General features: G+C 43.9%; 1 protein-coding gene across 1 annotated transcript in view; it reads left to right on the forward strand.

The window, feature by feature from the left end:
- Positions 1 to 16,327, forward strand: part of TRMT44 (tRNA methyltransferase 44 homolog) — a 317,825-nt gene that overhangs the window by 52,027 nt on the left and 249,471 nt on the right. The window lies entirely within an intron of this gene.

The raw sequence follows: 16,327 nt of genomic DNA on the forward strand, positions 1-16,327 counted from the left end.
TACTTTATTAGTTTCATAACATACAATAACAAAAAAAAAACAGGCATCAGTGGTAATGGTCAAGCATATCGGAAGGTAAATCTCCAACTCCCCCCCACCCATCCATCCCTTCCCCCTCCAAGACCACAGTAAGTTCTATGTTCGTCATGAGTCCATGCCCGGGCCTGGGTCGCCTTCCCCAGTTATCTCACCCTCCTGTGATTCTGGATAGAGCAAGGGTACTGTTAAGACCACCCAACGGTGTAGCTCTTCGCTAGAATCAAGTCTCTGCACTTGGATCGCCGTCTCCCATGCTGCAGTTTCAGCTGTGATCCACTTTGTAAGATCTCCCCACCATAGGGGCATAGGCGGGCCTCTGGGGCTCTTCCATCTCTTGGCCGTTATATAAATAAGGTCTCTGAGCTTGTTGAGGGGTTTGTTCTCCCTGCTGCGCCCATACCTGCCCAGTATGCATGCCGAGGGTTCGTCCACTTCAATGTCAATGTCTGCACCAGCCATCCTTTCCTTCACTTGTGTCCAGAATTCTCTGATCGCTGGGCATCCCCAGAACATGTGGGTCATGCCAACCTTGGGCTCACTGCATTTGGGGCATGATTGGGTGGTCGCACCGGTAAATCTGGATATGGCTTCCGGGGTGAGGTACGCTCTGTACGCAGCATACAGTTGGATGAGCTGTAAGCGGGCGTTTCGGGAGACTTTTTTGTGGTAGTGGGTTATATCGCCCCAGGCTTTGTCTTCAAAAACCAAGTTCAATTCGGTTTCCCATTTGTCCCGGCATTTGAGGTCATCTTTGGTGGAGCCCCATAGTAGGGCCTCGTAAATACGTGAGGTTTCGTGGCCCCCCTCGGCGGCAAGCCGAAAGAACCTTGTGATGTGCAGTAAGAGTTTAGTAAACCATAAGATGGCTTTTGTAATAACAAAAGCTGCAAACTGAATCACTTTAGGGACTCGTTTTGTTAGATCAGCCACAGTGAGATTACATGTTTTCCCAAGATAACACCCTTTAAGTGGTGAAACCAGGATTTTCGCCCAGCCTGCAATGTAGGCTCCTGTCCACATATCTTCCCATCAATAGTTAATGTAAGTATGTGTTAACGTCTGGTTTCAAGACATTAAGTAATATGTAATTGCTATTCCTTGACATGTATACAGATCACATGGGAAACAAAGATGACACTGCCTAAATGTTTATAGAAACATGTTCAGCTATACTAATATGGTTATAGCTTTATTATGCCCATCCTGAATAGAAGTTTGCGATAACAGCCTGCAAAGGGATGTGGGTTTAAACACATTTCATTTGGTTTTTAAAACTGAAAGTGAAAATAAATGCAAAGCAACATACGTTCATTGGGATCCAGTCATGATTTCATTCAATATGCAGTGTTTGCATACCCTTGCATTTTCCACTCACACCTAAGGAGACAATAGTCCTTTGCAAGCACCTCAGTGTCTGAGCCATTGTGATGCTGAAAATGCATTGGAGGGATAGGGCCTCCCTGTCCTTGTCCTGTACTCTTTTATCATGTGTGTTCTGTGTAGTCTTCTGCACAGGACTCCATGTGCAGCTCTTCCTCTGTTTGGTTGTGGTGAACACACCCTTGAGATTCCCTTATGGCACCCATGGGTGGGGGGTTACAACCCTGTACCCCAGTGTATGTTTCTGGGCACCTGTGTGTGTCCCACAGAGCAGGTTATGGGCTGGTGGCAGCTCCATGTTGAATTTGACAGGTGCTCCGATTAGCCTCCATTTTGGGATACCCAGACCCTGCCATAGGAATCGGTGGATTCCTGATGGGAGGCAAGATGGCCCCTGTGGCCTCTTGCTTTCCATTGCCTGTTACCTTGTTTTCCCAAAGTCCTGGGAAGCCCTGACTCTGTCCCTTCTCCTGACTGGCTGTTGGGTGGATGTTCCATATATCGTATTGTGGGGAAGCCCAGGCCAGTCTAGCTGGAGCCTTCCCAATGACTCTGTGTTGTGGGTACACCCTTGGGATGGGACCTGGGTGAATGGAGTGTGTGACCAATATGCACTTCATGTTATGGGTGTCTAGTATCTGTGTGTGTGACACAAAGATTGAGACAGCCCTGCCCGAAAGTGGTATGTTTGCAGTGTGGTGTGCTGAAAGGCTGGTTGCTTGTCACAATCCACATTCTTTGTTGTGAGTGTCTCTATAGAAGAGAATGGCCTGAATGCACTGTGAGCCTGATTGGCTGCCTGCCTGCTGGATGCCCTTCTGAATGATGGGCTTCCTGAGCCTGTCTCAGTAGTGTGGATGAGAGACAGAACCGTATATATCTGGGGACCTCTCACTTACCAGAATTGTTCAGAAGCTAAAGTCGAAACTTGATGCTTATCCTTGAAGCCCAGCTGGAGGAGAAGAATTGCTGCTGGTTTCCTCTGACGAAATCAGAAAGCTGTTGTGTCTCCAAGAACTGATCCAAGAGAGGACCTGGCTAGGAGACATTTCCTGAGCTATGAGGGAACATCATGCACCAGCTTATCTTCATTAAGGCACCCTGGTAGTCAGAACCAAACATCTGTCAACCAGAGATGGGGTCCACCGAGAAACATTGAAATAAGCGCCAGGACGTCAAGGCCGTCGACGACCATCACTGTCGACCGAGGCTCGGATGACCGCTCTAACCCCGTCGACCGGAGCCGCAACGGTCCATTGCCTAAGACACTTTGAAATAAAGGACTCCCTTGCCAACACCTTCGACCGCTTTGTCCCGCTGGAGAAAGCCGAGGTCGCTTATGGACCGAGGGAAATCCACTGGTGTGTTTCCCGCTACCTGAAGTCCACAAAGACGTTGACGAAGATCCAAAAGCCAGCCGTGGTCAAGTCAGTCCCGATCGTTGACGCCAAACACTGACGCCCTTGCTGGGCCCATGTTCTTCATCGATCTGGTTTGCGGCCACAAACTCTCGTCATCGAGGTGTACCGCATGCCTCGTCGTCACCGGACGTCCACGACCGATCGTCGACGAGCACCGCCAAGGTTGAAGCTGCTCTCTCAACGACATTGTTCACATTTCTTCGTAGGAATCACGATGACTCGTGGCTCCTGCTTTAAAGGGAGTCGACTCAAGAGGGATCCGTCCATGACCCATCGAAGAACTCTGCTAAACTCGGGTACATTGGGGTAGTAGAACATTTTAGAAGGAAACAAGACTTTTATACACATATGGACTGGGCTTGTTGATGCAGTTTATTTACAGGTGGCCCAGTTGGGGGGGATCCTCATACAGAACTGTGGCTGGCGGTAGAGACCCAGTATTCTGCCATTGTTTCACCCAACTTGTCTTCCTCCCTATGTCTATTGTTGATTCACTTTACTAATTGATTTGTATGCCATTGGAAACTGTCAGCAGTTGGTGCATTTTAAAGGAGTCAAGAGTTAACTGTGGTACCACATAGACGTTGTACAGATTTACCATATTAAAATTGCCAGAGTACAACGTGTGTTATTGCTTGTATATATACTGGACCTTATTAATATAAAGAACTGTGTTGTCACATAACATAGTGTGTGGACATTCCTTTGTGTGGGTTTGGGGACTACACTGTACTTAAGAACTAGCACGCATCACCTCCTGAGAGCTTAAGCCTTGATTGCTCGTCCATAGCTACCCTATAGAGAATCTTGGCTAGGGTGCTCTGTGCTTCTACTCTGCTATATAGAGGGCAGGAGTACAGAATCCCCTCTCCAGTCTTTACAGACAGCCATCAACCTGTAATCTCTCTTAATGTAATGCTTTGTTGACACAAGGTGGAGCATCAGGGGAACCACTGTGCTTTCCTACACTTTGAACTGCCAAATGAAAAAGTGAGAAATGGGAAGAATTTGCACAGCTAATCAATCCAATGCTTATCCTTTTCACATTCTCCCTCATTTTCTCTCTCTCTCTCTCTCTCTCTCTCTCCTCCCCCCCCCACACCCACACTGTGGGCATGTTAGTTAGTATATGTTTTACACATACTACCCTTTTTTTCTTAAACCTGCAGATTGCGCTGCTCAGCTTTGCACTATTTCTGCTCCATCGAATGGCCTGCCCCCACACGCTTGAGGCAGGAAGCAGAGGGAGGTGTCACTCAGCCACCTCTCCCTGTTCTTGCCACATTTTAGGGTGCAGGGTGCAGTACCCAAGGCACATGGCCAATGTGCACTGCATGGCTGGGGAAACAAAACGCCCTGGGACTAGTATGGATAATTGGGTGGGTGTGCGCTGGATGGGTACTTCATATAAAGAGAAACCTGTGCTTTCCATGGATGTCATTTCACCAAAATGCCTGGTGTAGCGGAAGTGACCTCACATGACCCTTGACCTCTGATGACATCACAGGACGTGATGGAACACAATCTTTCACCCCTTGACAAAAGGAAGTGGCATCACATAGCATTGTTCCTACGTATATTCCGAACAATATGGTTACTATCGTTATAATGTGACAAAAAAGGATCACCATGTGTCTCGGTAATATCAGTGTGTATAGGCCCATATTACCAAATTAAAGTGCATGCAAGCAGAGTTCCAAGGCTAAATGATAATTATGTGTTTTTGTATAGCACTTACGTGCTTTATATAAAACAAATATACATACAACATCACCCAACCTATGTTGTTTCTCATTTATCAACCTCGGAAGGATGAAAGGCCGAATTGAGGTGTTTAAGAGCAGACTAAATCAGTGACTCGCCCCAGTGAATTGAGGTTAGCAAGGGAGACCACATGGGTTGCAAGGGAGACCTCAGGGGAGGCAGTTGCACCCCTGGTGATCCCCAAATGACGTCCCTGTTTGTTTGCCCACAAAACAGCTGGCCCATGAGTGTTTGCTCAGTTGCATGATGCAGCTGAGGAAGCCCTCTGTTTTTCACGGTGCTGACTTTGGCTTGTACATAAAGGTAACCAGCGTCTAACCATTGACAGAAGAGTAATTGTTGCCACTCCATGTCCATTCAAACAAGAAAAGACCATAAAATGGCTGGTATGTAGGATTTTGTTCATTGCACCGATGCCACCTTTGGGATGTATTGACCCACTAGGATCTGCCCTGCGACATCACTGTATACTGCTTTCACCAGAACCAACAAAATGGCAGCAAAAAGCTCTAGGCATGCTTAACCTCTGAGAATTGCACAGTGAAACCGGAAAAGTTGGCTGCCAATCTACTTTGCCTGTGTCAGTTGTGGAACAGGAAACAACACTGATAAAACCTGTAATTGGGTTGCCCACAGAGGGAAAATGGAAACTACAGGAAAGGCAGTGCATCATTGCGACGAAAACCAAAGGTGCTCTGAAATCCTTTTTTTCCTTGGCTGCTGAAATTGCAAAATCATGGTCAAAACATCAAGAAATATCCAACATCCTTGCTGGGTGTTAACCATCACCTTAATTAAGGAATCCACATAAGCACACAATGTCAGGAAAAGCAAAATCCATCATAGAATACCCACATTAAAAAGTGTGCTGTCTGTGATCTGTCAGAAATGGGCGCAGTACCACCTGCTGCCTGTGTGACAGCTGTCAGAAGTGCATTAGAAGTTAAACTTGTGCATAAAAATCAAATAGTTGAAAATAAGTGACTTGCTATCAAAAACAGTATAGGTTGCCACTATTCAATCTCTATGTTTATAAAGACTGGAATCAGAGATCTGTGTCTATTTTTGAAAATGTAAGTTTATTTTAGCAAAGACAATTTTAAACAAATTGAATTAAAGTAACCTCTGACGCCAGCCACAGAACTTCAAAGCAAATTCCACAGTGTGCCCCAAACAAAGGGTACCTTCCTTCTGCTCTCTGCCCTAGGAACTCTCAGTCAGATGTTAATGAAAAGGGGAGGGGATTTTGCTCTGCTGCCCCTGAGAGAGACAAAGGGTTTCCTTGGCTGAAAAGAATATGTAGATGCAGGTGTCAACTAAAACTCCTGCCAGAGGAAGAGAGGCAGAGATTGCTCTTGACCCACCAAAACTTTGGGGGCGGGACAGACAATTATCTGTATCCTTAAACCACAAGAAAGTATATTTTTTTAAAAGGACTGACAGAGGACTGTGCAAAATTTGTACAATTACAAAACAATATAGTGTTGTTAACATGAAAATTCGGGTCTAGGTTTTAAAACTACTCAGAACTCTGTACTATGTTCAGGGACATGACTACAGAATTTGTGGTTTTGTAGCAATTGTGATGCCAGAAACATGAAACTTCACATGATTATGCCCAGATGTAATGCGCACATATGTGTAAAAAAGTGGACAAATCTGACATTGAGTACCAGACCAAAAGTGTGAAAAACTGTCAAATCTGAACCGAAGCTCTCACCGAGATAGGGCTCGGATGAATACTTGCTCCACTAAATCTGTGATGTAAATATGCTATTGCTAGCAAATTGGTAAAATTGTAAATATGCCTTGTATGAAAAATAGATTTACTGTGCAGAAACAAAGGGGAGGTTCTCCCTGGATCCTAAAATACAGCATCATCATGACACCATGTTTCCTTCTCAAATCAGGGGAAAGGAAATACCCTAACCAATAGAATCCCTAGAGGGTGTGCCTAGTATAATTCAGCATACCCACCCCTTTAGGAAATACATAAATAGAGATAGCTTAGGACCTAGACAGACACACACACATTCACCCATCAACTGATTGCTGGCGGAGCACTTTGCAAGAGAAATCCATATCCAAGACTCCAGAACTTTGAAAGCAGAAATGCCCGTTTCCAAAGCTGAAACCTTCTCAGCTTGGCCTTTAATAATCCTGAAACCAGATTTTACCCCAGACATCCCAAGGGCACCAAAAAGAACAGCCTGGCTGTGCTGTTCTGCTTTCTTGCTAAGAATTCTTGGCAGAATCCAGAGATCCAACCCAGTAGAGCAGAGCTGTGACAGATAGCTGCGAACCAGAACCAACCCATCGGATCCAGTCCAATACACTTTGCAGGGTCCAGAGTGCTGTGCTGAGTGCAGAACCAGAGCACCTTGAGTCCAGTCCGGTGTGCTAGCAGAATTCCAGTCCAGAAATCTTTGACCAGATCCCCGACGGGTCCATTCCAAACAGTGGCAGTGAGCATCTATAGCATATAATTGTCTCTAGCATCTATCAATGACCTCTGCCTTAATGCCAGTAAGACTGAGATTCTACTCATAGGCACACCAACTCCCTCCTTCCCTGCAGCTCCCTGGCCGGTCTTTCCTGACCCTCTCCCTTCTCCGACCTGCAACGCAAAAAACCTCGGGGTCATCTTCGACTCCACACTCTCCTTCTCTCCTCACATATCTGACGTCTCTAAGAAGTCACACTACCAGCTGCACCTCCTCAGAGGTATTCTTCCTTTCCTCTCCTTCCCCCTGAAGCTCACTGTCGCCAGAGCTCTGGTTGTCTCTAAGCTGGACTACTGTAACAGCCTCTATCTAAATCTTCCTGCCTCTACTCTCCGCCCTCTGCAACTCATCCAGAACAGGACTGCAAGATTTGTCCTTGACCTGAAGCCCAGGGACTGTATCTCTCCAGGACTGAAATCTCTGCACTGGCTCTCAGTGGCTGCGAGGATTAACTTCAAAACCCTCTGCATTGTCCACAAGGCCTTCTGGAGCCTAGGGCCAAAATACCTTCAACTCTCTCTTCCTAAATATCTTCCTTCTCAAGCTCTTCGCTCATCCGCCTCCAACTCCCTCAGGGTCAGCCACTTCTCCAAGCAACGAGTTGGGGGTAGATCCCTCTCCGCGGCAGGGGCCTCCCTCTGGAACAGCCTTCCTACTTCCCTCAAACTTGAGGAGAACCATCTCCGGTTCTGGAAGCACCTCAAAACCTTCCTCTTTGCTTCTGCTTTCTCTCCCCCTCTCCCCTGCTAAATTCCTGACTGAAACTGCACTGAATCTGCAACTGGGCCACTCTCACCGATCTCGGTCCCTGGCCCAGCCACTCTCCCCTTGCACTGCCTCCCTTGGCAACCCCTGCACTTTGGGACTGTCTCTGTATCCCTACAGCCCCCCTTCCCAGCACTTGTCTGCACTTACCCTGCACTTGCTACCAGCTAGTCCTTATTATTTATCATGTTATTCTACTACCCCTTGTTGGGTGTCCTGACCCACGTTTGGACTATTATGCTGCAACATTTGGTGCTGTGGGCTTAGGAAATCCAAGAGGGCGGAAAATCCCACATTTGCGCCAGAATCCTGGAGAATCGTGCAGTTTTGTGCACACCAAAATGGTCCCCTGACCTGCCACCCACCAGCGCAAAGAAAGATGGTTCTGTTCAAAACCTGTTTTTATTAATGTCAAAAATTGCTAAGATCGTGGGCCCGGAACCACCAAACAAAAATCCAACTATGGTTGAGTGTTTTACTTTACTCTACTACAGATCCACATCAATGCCATGTCAAGCAAGGATCATATACTATCAAGTAAAATTCTTTCCTTTTGAAATGTATTAATTCAAGACAGCTGTCAAAAATAGTTGCAGTACCGGCATTGGACACTGACCGGCGCTGGCGCTCTATAAATCCTGACAGGAGAGCTGTCTTGCAGAACTGTGCAGTGAACAGAAGGGGGTCTTATGTAATTAAAAGTTCAAAAGACATGCCTTTCCTGAGAACTCTTAACACCCCAGAGACCCACACCAGGAGGCAGGATATCACATGGCCCTGTTGATTGAGAGGGAGGGGACTTCCCTGCAGCCTGCTGGACCCAACACAATGGACCCTTTCAATTGAATAGAAATGCAGATTAGGGTGTGGACTGTAAACAGAGCTCTGCCTGAAAGGAGAGACATGTGATCTCTGACTCCCCCAGTTCCTAGGGCCGGGCCAGACAGGACTGTGGATTCATATTGCAGCAAATATATGTTTAAGTTAAATGCTTCTAAAATCTTGTATTAAGCTCACAGAACTGTACAATTTGGGGATCCTGAAAATGAAACATGCCCTCACGATTTGAGCCATAATTCAATTACCGAACGCACATGTTGCCATTTGTGAACCCAGGCTCTGAGGGGGATCAGAGTTGGGCGAGAGTGTATCTTAAATTAATCTGTTAAATGTGTATGCAATTTCAATGACGTGTGTATCTGGGAAACCTGTTAGTTATGAAAAATTCATTTTCTAATTAAAAGCAAAGGGGCGTTTCTTCAATAGACTGTAAGACTCTGACTCACTCTGACACACTATCCCTTCTCAAATCAGGTCACAGAGAATCCTTGACCTATCAAATCATGAGCGGGTTGGGCATGCAGAATGAGCCGACCCACCCACTTTCAAAAGTCATAAAAAGAGCCACTGGAAGCCAGACGGGGCCATTCATTTTCCAACCTTCAACTGTATTCCTGCGCAGCACGCTGACGGAGAACTCCAGAATCCAGAACTCCAGAGATCCAGACTAACTCCAGAACAAAAACTCCAAAGAGCTGAACTCTTCAACAGGCCTCAAAATCTTTTGCAAACTATTCAACTGCCAGGCTGTGCGGTTTGCTGCTTGATAAGAGTCCTGTGTATCCAGAACAGAACCAGTACCCAGAAAGCAGTGCGGTATCCATAATCCACTTGATCCAGACCAGCAGAACCAAAGACCCAGACCAGACCGCTGTGAACAGAACCGGTGCCTGATTGACACGCCGAGCAGAGAGAACCGCAGCTAAACTTGTTGACCAGATCTGTGACGAGGCCATTCCTTTCAAATTTATAGTGCGAGTACCCAGCTAGAACTGTGCAGAACTCATCTCTTAGCTTAAAATAATCTGATTCAAAACATTTGAATGTTTAGAACTGCATCATAAGAAATTGTGTGTTCCTCCTGTTGATTCAAACCTTTCAAAGCGCATCTGTCATTCCGAAACTGTAATTTCATTTCTGAAAAACTGTCTTTACAAAATCGTCTGTATCTTTGGAACCGTGCATCCTAGGAATGAAATTTTTATTGTAAAGTTAAGATTCCCAGCTTTCCAACAAGCTCTAAACCAACTTGCTACTCCTTATAGCGCCTCCGTAATTGCGCTCGACGCACTCGAAAAAAAGTGCAGCGATTTGACATTTTGCTTCATTTCAACCACGTGTAGAAAGATCTGTCCTTTGCTTCCATTACTGAAATCCGTTTTCAACCTGATAATCCCTCATCAATCATTGTTAGTGTGGACCTGAACTGATTTAAAGTATCTCTCACTCACCCTGAACCTCTAGAGGGAATTAAAATCAATTTGAGCATATTTCACTCCCTTGCAAATCACCTGAAAGTCTTTCGCCTGTGTTTCAAAATCATCCTTGGTGCTATAAGTTTGCTAGGGGGGAACTGAATTCGTATTGTACTGTGATTGTATTCCTGAAGACTGTGTGTGTTCCTTCCATCTCCTTACATTGCATAGGGGGGGAATGAATTGTCAGAGAAAAAGTGATCATATTATCTTTTGCTGAAATCATATCAAGTTTATGTCTGTACTGCCTTTTATTCATCTCCTTGAAACCATAAAGCATTCTCAGCTACCTTATCCTCTATACTACTCCTAAGTAATTAAACCACTGTGCTAGTATAACATCATCCATTGATGATCACTGTCATATATCTAAGTGTGATATCAAATATTAATTTATTATAAAAGTGTGATATATATGTATGGTTTAATTTTTCAAATAAACCTTTTTAATTTGCAAAACAAACCTACTTCTTGGCTCAGTGGGGTCAGGGGGATTCTAAGAGAGGGGCGTTATACAAAAAATATATAAATAAGGGCTTCCCTTGAGCAATCCCAGACAAGGCACTGACTTAGTGGAAATGCTTGATTGGAGTCATTAACACCCTGTACTGTACTTTCCCCTCTCCCTTTCTTCTTGCACTTTCCCTTCCCCTCTGCCTTTGCGCGATCTGAATGACACCTGGCCTAGTAAGATCATTGTCTGTCTTCCCTTTGTCCCCCCCCCCTGCCTGGTCGTGCCTTGAAACACTTGTGCATAGGCGCCTTACAAATGCCATATCATATCATATCTTATCCTTAAGTAATCCTATCCAAACCCATTCTATTATATCCAGAACTGCATTGTAGAAAATCTTTTGTCTTACCTGAATCTTTCCCTCATCCCTATAGTCCTTTGGTAATAGTAGTGTTAAAATCATCTTTGCGCTAATATATTCTCTGAAGAAAGGCAAGCGTCTCGGCGGGCAAAAACCACCCAGAGACGTCACTGGACTGGTGGCTGTGCTTCGTGTAGCTTGTGGCTTCATAGACTCCCTAGTGTAAAGAAATCTTGTTTGTAATTTCAAAAGCACATCTTTCTTTTGCAAATGTTGACTCTTTCTAAAAAAAAACGACCTCTACGAAAACCTTTATAACTTTTCTCACTGTGTATGCTAGAAATGAAATTTAAGTGTCAAATTGAAGCTAACATTCTCAGCTTTCCAACGTATCCAAAACCGCATTCCTTCTAGTTATTCCGCAATCACGATTACCGCGCGCGGATAAGTTTGCTGCAAATTTTTCATATGGCTTAAATCTCTCACGTGTGAAACAGCTGTTCCTTGCATCCGACCTCAGAATTAAGTGTTCAATCTGCTAGTTACTCAATCATCATTGCTAGTGTTTGTCTGATAACATACAAAGCGGCTCCCACTAGTATTGAATCTATTTTAGTGAATTAAATCAATTTTTCAGTGTTTTCCTATTCATTCCAAGCCACATTCAAAACCATTTTGACAAGTTTGCAATCATTCTTTTTTTTCTCTGTGTTGCTTGGGGAAATTGAGATTGAGGCTGTTTTGTTGAATTCTGCATTCCTGAAACCTATTTTCTCTCCTTACATCTCTTTATATTGCATATTGGGGGGATTGAGTAGTGTGCAGGGTGAAAGAGTAATCACATTACATTTTGATTGAACCCACACAAAGTATTATTCTATGCTGCATTATTTTTCCTATTATTACTCCATATGATTAAAGAGAGTTGTTGTGACATCATCCCATTGGTGATCCTTGTATAAACCATTAACATAGTGTGATCTATATATATTGTGAAATCCATAAAATAAATCTTTTTAACTTTGCAAAATAGCCTGCTTCCTGGTTCAGTGCGACCGGGGGGGATTCAAAGAGAGGGGCGTGATATAAGGGTACATCATTCAGAAATAAAAGAACTTATAGACGAAATATATATAATTAAGGGTTTCAATTGTGCATCCCACGCTAGGCATTGACTTAGGTGAAGTGCTGGGTTGAAATCACTTAGACACCACATACAAGCTCTTAGCTACCAACAGGGTAAAAAGACTATCGGAAGGTGTAACCAAAAACAAAACTTGTAGCTGCCATCAACCCAATCTGATTGAAAGAGCTCACCACTGGACTCAATGAGGGGGCACCCTGGTAGCTACAAGGATTCCGAAGGGTAGCGAACAAAAAACGAGTTGCAGCTATTGTGGGATTCAGAAGAAGCTATAAAAACCAAGAAAGCAAACAAAACATGGAAGGGACTCGGAGTTAGCAGAAGGCACCCAAAAGATGAATATTCTGTTCTGAGAGGAACACATGAAAGAACCCCTTAGGCAAGAGGGTAAGCTACAGGTCTCGCCTAAGAGAACCAGCTAAAGGTTACATCACTTGGGATAACTGTAAATTCCACTCTATATGCACTTTTATATTAGCTTTAGCCTCAGCACAAACAATTTCTATCTTGTTATTAAACAATTGTGCTGTTTACTTTCAGGAAAACATTGCACCACCATTGGCAGAGCCATTATAGGATTGAAGTTAGATGGTAATGCACCTCATTACCTTAAGATTGTAGATTTTGTTTCTGCTCACGTCAACAGAGTTGTAAACGGAAATGTTCTTATTTTTTTTTTAAAGTATACTGTTGAACAAGCCAACTTTTAAAAAAACAGCAACCACATCATTACAATTAAAGAAGCCAAGTAGGTCCCCAATTCCTAAGACAACACATCCCATATTAGAACGATTTTCCTCCAAAACAAGCAGAAATGGTAAATATGCCACTCATGGTTACCCCCCATGAATGTCTGCCACTCCTCCTCTAATGAAGACGTTACCTACATACTCACGTCTCTGAGTGCAATTAAGACACAAGCGCCTCACAAGACGTTAGCATATGTTTGACCGACTCTACACATTCTTCTGCACAAATGTACATCTACATTGCGTTTGGGCTCGTGGTTTGTTATGCCATGCACCAACAGTGTAATTTGTCTTTTCTGTATTGAGTTTCCAGCAAAGCTTTGAATATAGCTTGATATTTTTTGTTGCCAGGTTGTCAATTGTTCATTGACATATGCCAGCAAAATAGTCTCAATGTGTGTTTTTTTTTTATTTACCAAGTGGCCAGCTCAGCACCTGAACTGGTGCCAGCTCCAGCCATTTCTTAGCATTTGCCCTGATTTTCAACATGATACGATTTGGCATGAGATTGGCTCTGGTGGTTATCACTGCATACAATAAACCAAACAAGGAATCAGCCGGAGAGTTACAAACCTTCCAGAGTAAAGCAAGACATGCAATTGCAACTTCACATAGATTGGTGCTATATTCATTTCCAAATAAGTCAATTCCATGGACATTCGAGTGGGCATTCCTAGTAGTCCCCTTAACAACCTTGCCTCTAATTTAATGATGCTATTCATGTGTATTAACCCAGATCTCGGCCCCATATAGAACAGTAGATAGGATCTTCGTGTTCTGAAACACCTGTTCGTGCTCTGAAACACTTGTGTACGAGCGCGATATAAATAAAATATCATTTCATTTGCCTGATACAGTTGTATGATGGCCTTCAGGGAGTAACCACCACCCTTGCATGCAAGGGAGCTAATGGATCCGGCCTGAAAAGCTGTTTTCATTGTAATATATTCCAAATGCTGAATTCCCTGCAGATTTGGATCTAGGTGAATGCCAAGGTATTTAAAGCTAGAGACAACTTAGACTGTAACAACCTCCATCGACTACTTGGCAGCTTTCACTTTCCTATGCTTCGGACAGAAACCCATGATTTTTGTTTTGTCAGTTTTTATGACAATAGATTACGTTTCGCATAGAATACACGATTATTCCAAGTTTCCTGCAGGCCCCAGGGAGTGGAATCCAGAATTATGAGATTTTCATGCTACGCGTTATGCCAACGAGAGCATTGGTATGCCGGTTTCTGACCCTGAATACCTGAGCATGGGATTCTTTTCCTGGGGACATGCACAGGATTAAAGATATATTATCATTTAGAAAGAAGATGAGAACCCTTCTATCCTAGACACCTGCCTCTTCGCTCCTTTCCTTCTTCATTATCGAATACTTGGACAATGCATAGACATCATTGCTGCTCAATGCACATAAAGATGTCAAATAGAAAAATACAAAAGTCGGACAAGAAGGGTTCCGTTCCATCACATGGTCTGGACTTTCAAGGCCACACCATCCCAGTAGAGACACAACCATGAGATTGCCAAGGGCAAGATAAAGACAAAGAAGTGAACTGGGGCACTAAAAATATCCCTCGGCATGTACATGACTTGATGGATCCTTTTCTGGTTAAAGATGCCTCAGGAGCTTGTAATTCAGTAACCGTTTTGGGCTATGGACTCTGGGTCCTTTAGCAAAGGACTCCTTTTTCCAGACATTTGCGTTTTTCCACCACCCTGGCATATTTCAGATATATAAAACTTTATTTGTATGTTCTGGCTTCCTGTAAGTATTTGATCACACCCTAAACTCACATGGCTCTAGTGGCCAGAGCTGACCGAAGACGCTGTCCAGGAAAAAGCATCTCTCTAGACAGTTTACAAAGAGGGGTAGAGCCAAGGAGGAAGATTACCCTGGAGAGACTGTGAGCTTTATTGTATTACTATAAAAACAAAGTTGTTTTTTTGACATATTTCTATCTCTTGAGTCCCTCGTTCCTCTTCCTGCGACATATATCGTATCATGACATGTCATGGTCTATGATAACATGACTTATCACACGATGACCTCGAACGAAATTAAGATTTGGTGCATGGCAGAGTTCTCAGGCATTACCCTGTGAGGCATGGCTGCACTTGCAGCCATTCCGAATGGTCTCAGAACCTAGTAGGAATGTTTTGTTTGTCTCTCTTCCGTGTTCCCCCTTCTTGCACTTCCCCTCTGCACACTTGTTACTGCACTTGCATGATTCGAATGTATCAAGACCTAGTAGGAACGTTATTGTTTTATTTTTTCTTACCTGTATTTCCCCCTCCCTGTCTTGAGGTGCTTTAAGCAGGGCCATTTCCCAAATTGAAGGAGCTGCTGATGTTATTACAACTGATTCAGCCGAATAGAAGGTGCTCCAAAATGAATCATCTTGAATGTATTCTATCTCAAAATGTGACGACTGGTTACGAATTCGCACCCACTCAGACGGCATGTACGCTCCTCATATCGAATTCTTGACAGAGCGACCAAGTACTCCCTTAATAATAAAATAATAATAATAATATAGCATTTTTAAAGTGCTATGAACCCTCTGGTATCTGAGCGCTGCTTATTACCCACTGTGTGTGGTGCTCATTTATCGACCTCGAAAGGAAGAAAGGCTGAGTTTGGCCCTGCCGGAATTCGAATCTGTGTCAGCAGGCTCTGAACAGATGTCAAAGTGAGCGCTCTACTCGCTGTGCTATCGGACCGCTAGGCCTTGTAGGTAGAATATTTAATCTCAGGTATATTATGAAGCGTTTCAGTGCCAAAGAGCATAGCTTGGTGAGATACGTTTGAGGTACATTGTGCCTGAATCCTTGTGTCAAATACTCAGAGTGGCACCTCAGTGCCCTCATTTACATAGTAGGATTTGAGGGGTTCTTTAGTTCAGTTGGTTATTTCCTCGAGCATTTTGCATTTTTGAGTGAGTACTTCTTATGTACTTCGTGGTGAACCAGAAGAAATCGTCAGACTATGACTTGGAATGTTCAAAGATGCTTTATTTAAATCTCTCTAGCCCTATTTCTATGAGGGTAATTCCCTACCTAATGAACTAAACTAAGGGTGCTAGTCAAATGTGCCAAAAAAAAACAATCCCCCGTCCAAAACCTACTTGCTATCTGTCCCTACCACTTAGAAAAACATAACAGAAAAATAGACCAGAGCAGTAGCTCCCAAAGAAGGTTTCTTCAAACGGTCACGTACATTTATTTTGGACATCTTGATACTTAGTTGAGGTTGGGAAATACCTCCTAGAGTAGGGACAGGGAGGAATTTCCCAACCCCTTTTACTTTGAATATAAGTTTGTAACCACAAACATGACTCCTCTTTGTATACATCTGATTCCTGGCTCCTCACAGTATCCAGCATTAACCAGCAAGCAGGCTCCACCACTGGGGAACAAGGA

This window comes from Ambystoma mexicanum, chromosome 6q (genome assembly GCF_040938575.1).
Source record: "Ambystoma mexicanum isolate Mex_15411 chromosome 6q, UKY_AmexF1_1, whole genome shotgun sequence".
Taxonomy (NCBI): domain Eukaryota; kingdom Metazoa; phylum Chordata; class Amphibia; order Caudata; family Ambystomatidae; genus Ambystoma; species Ambystoma mexicanum.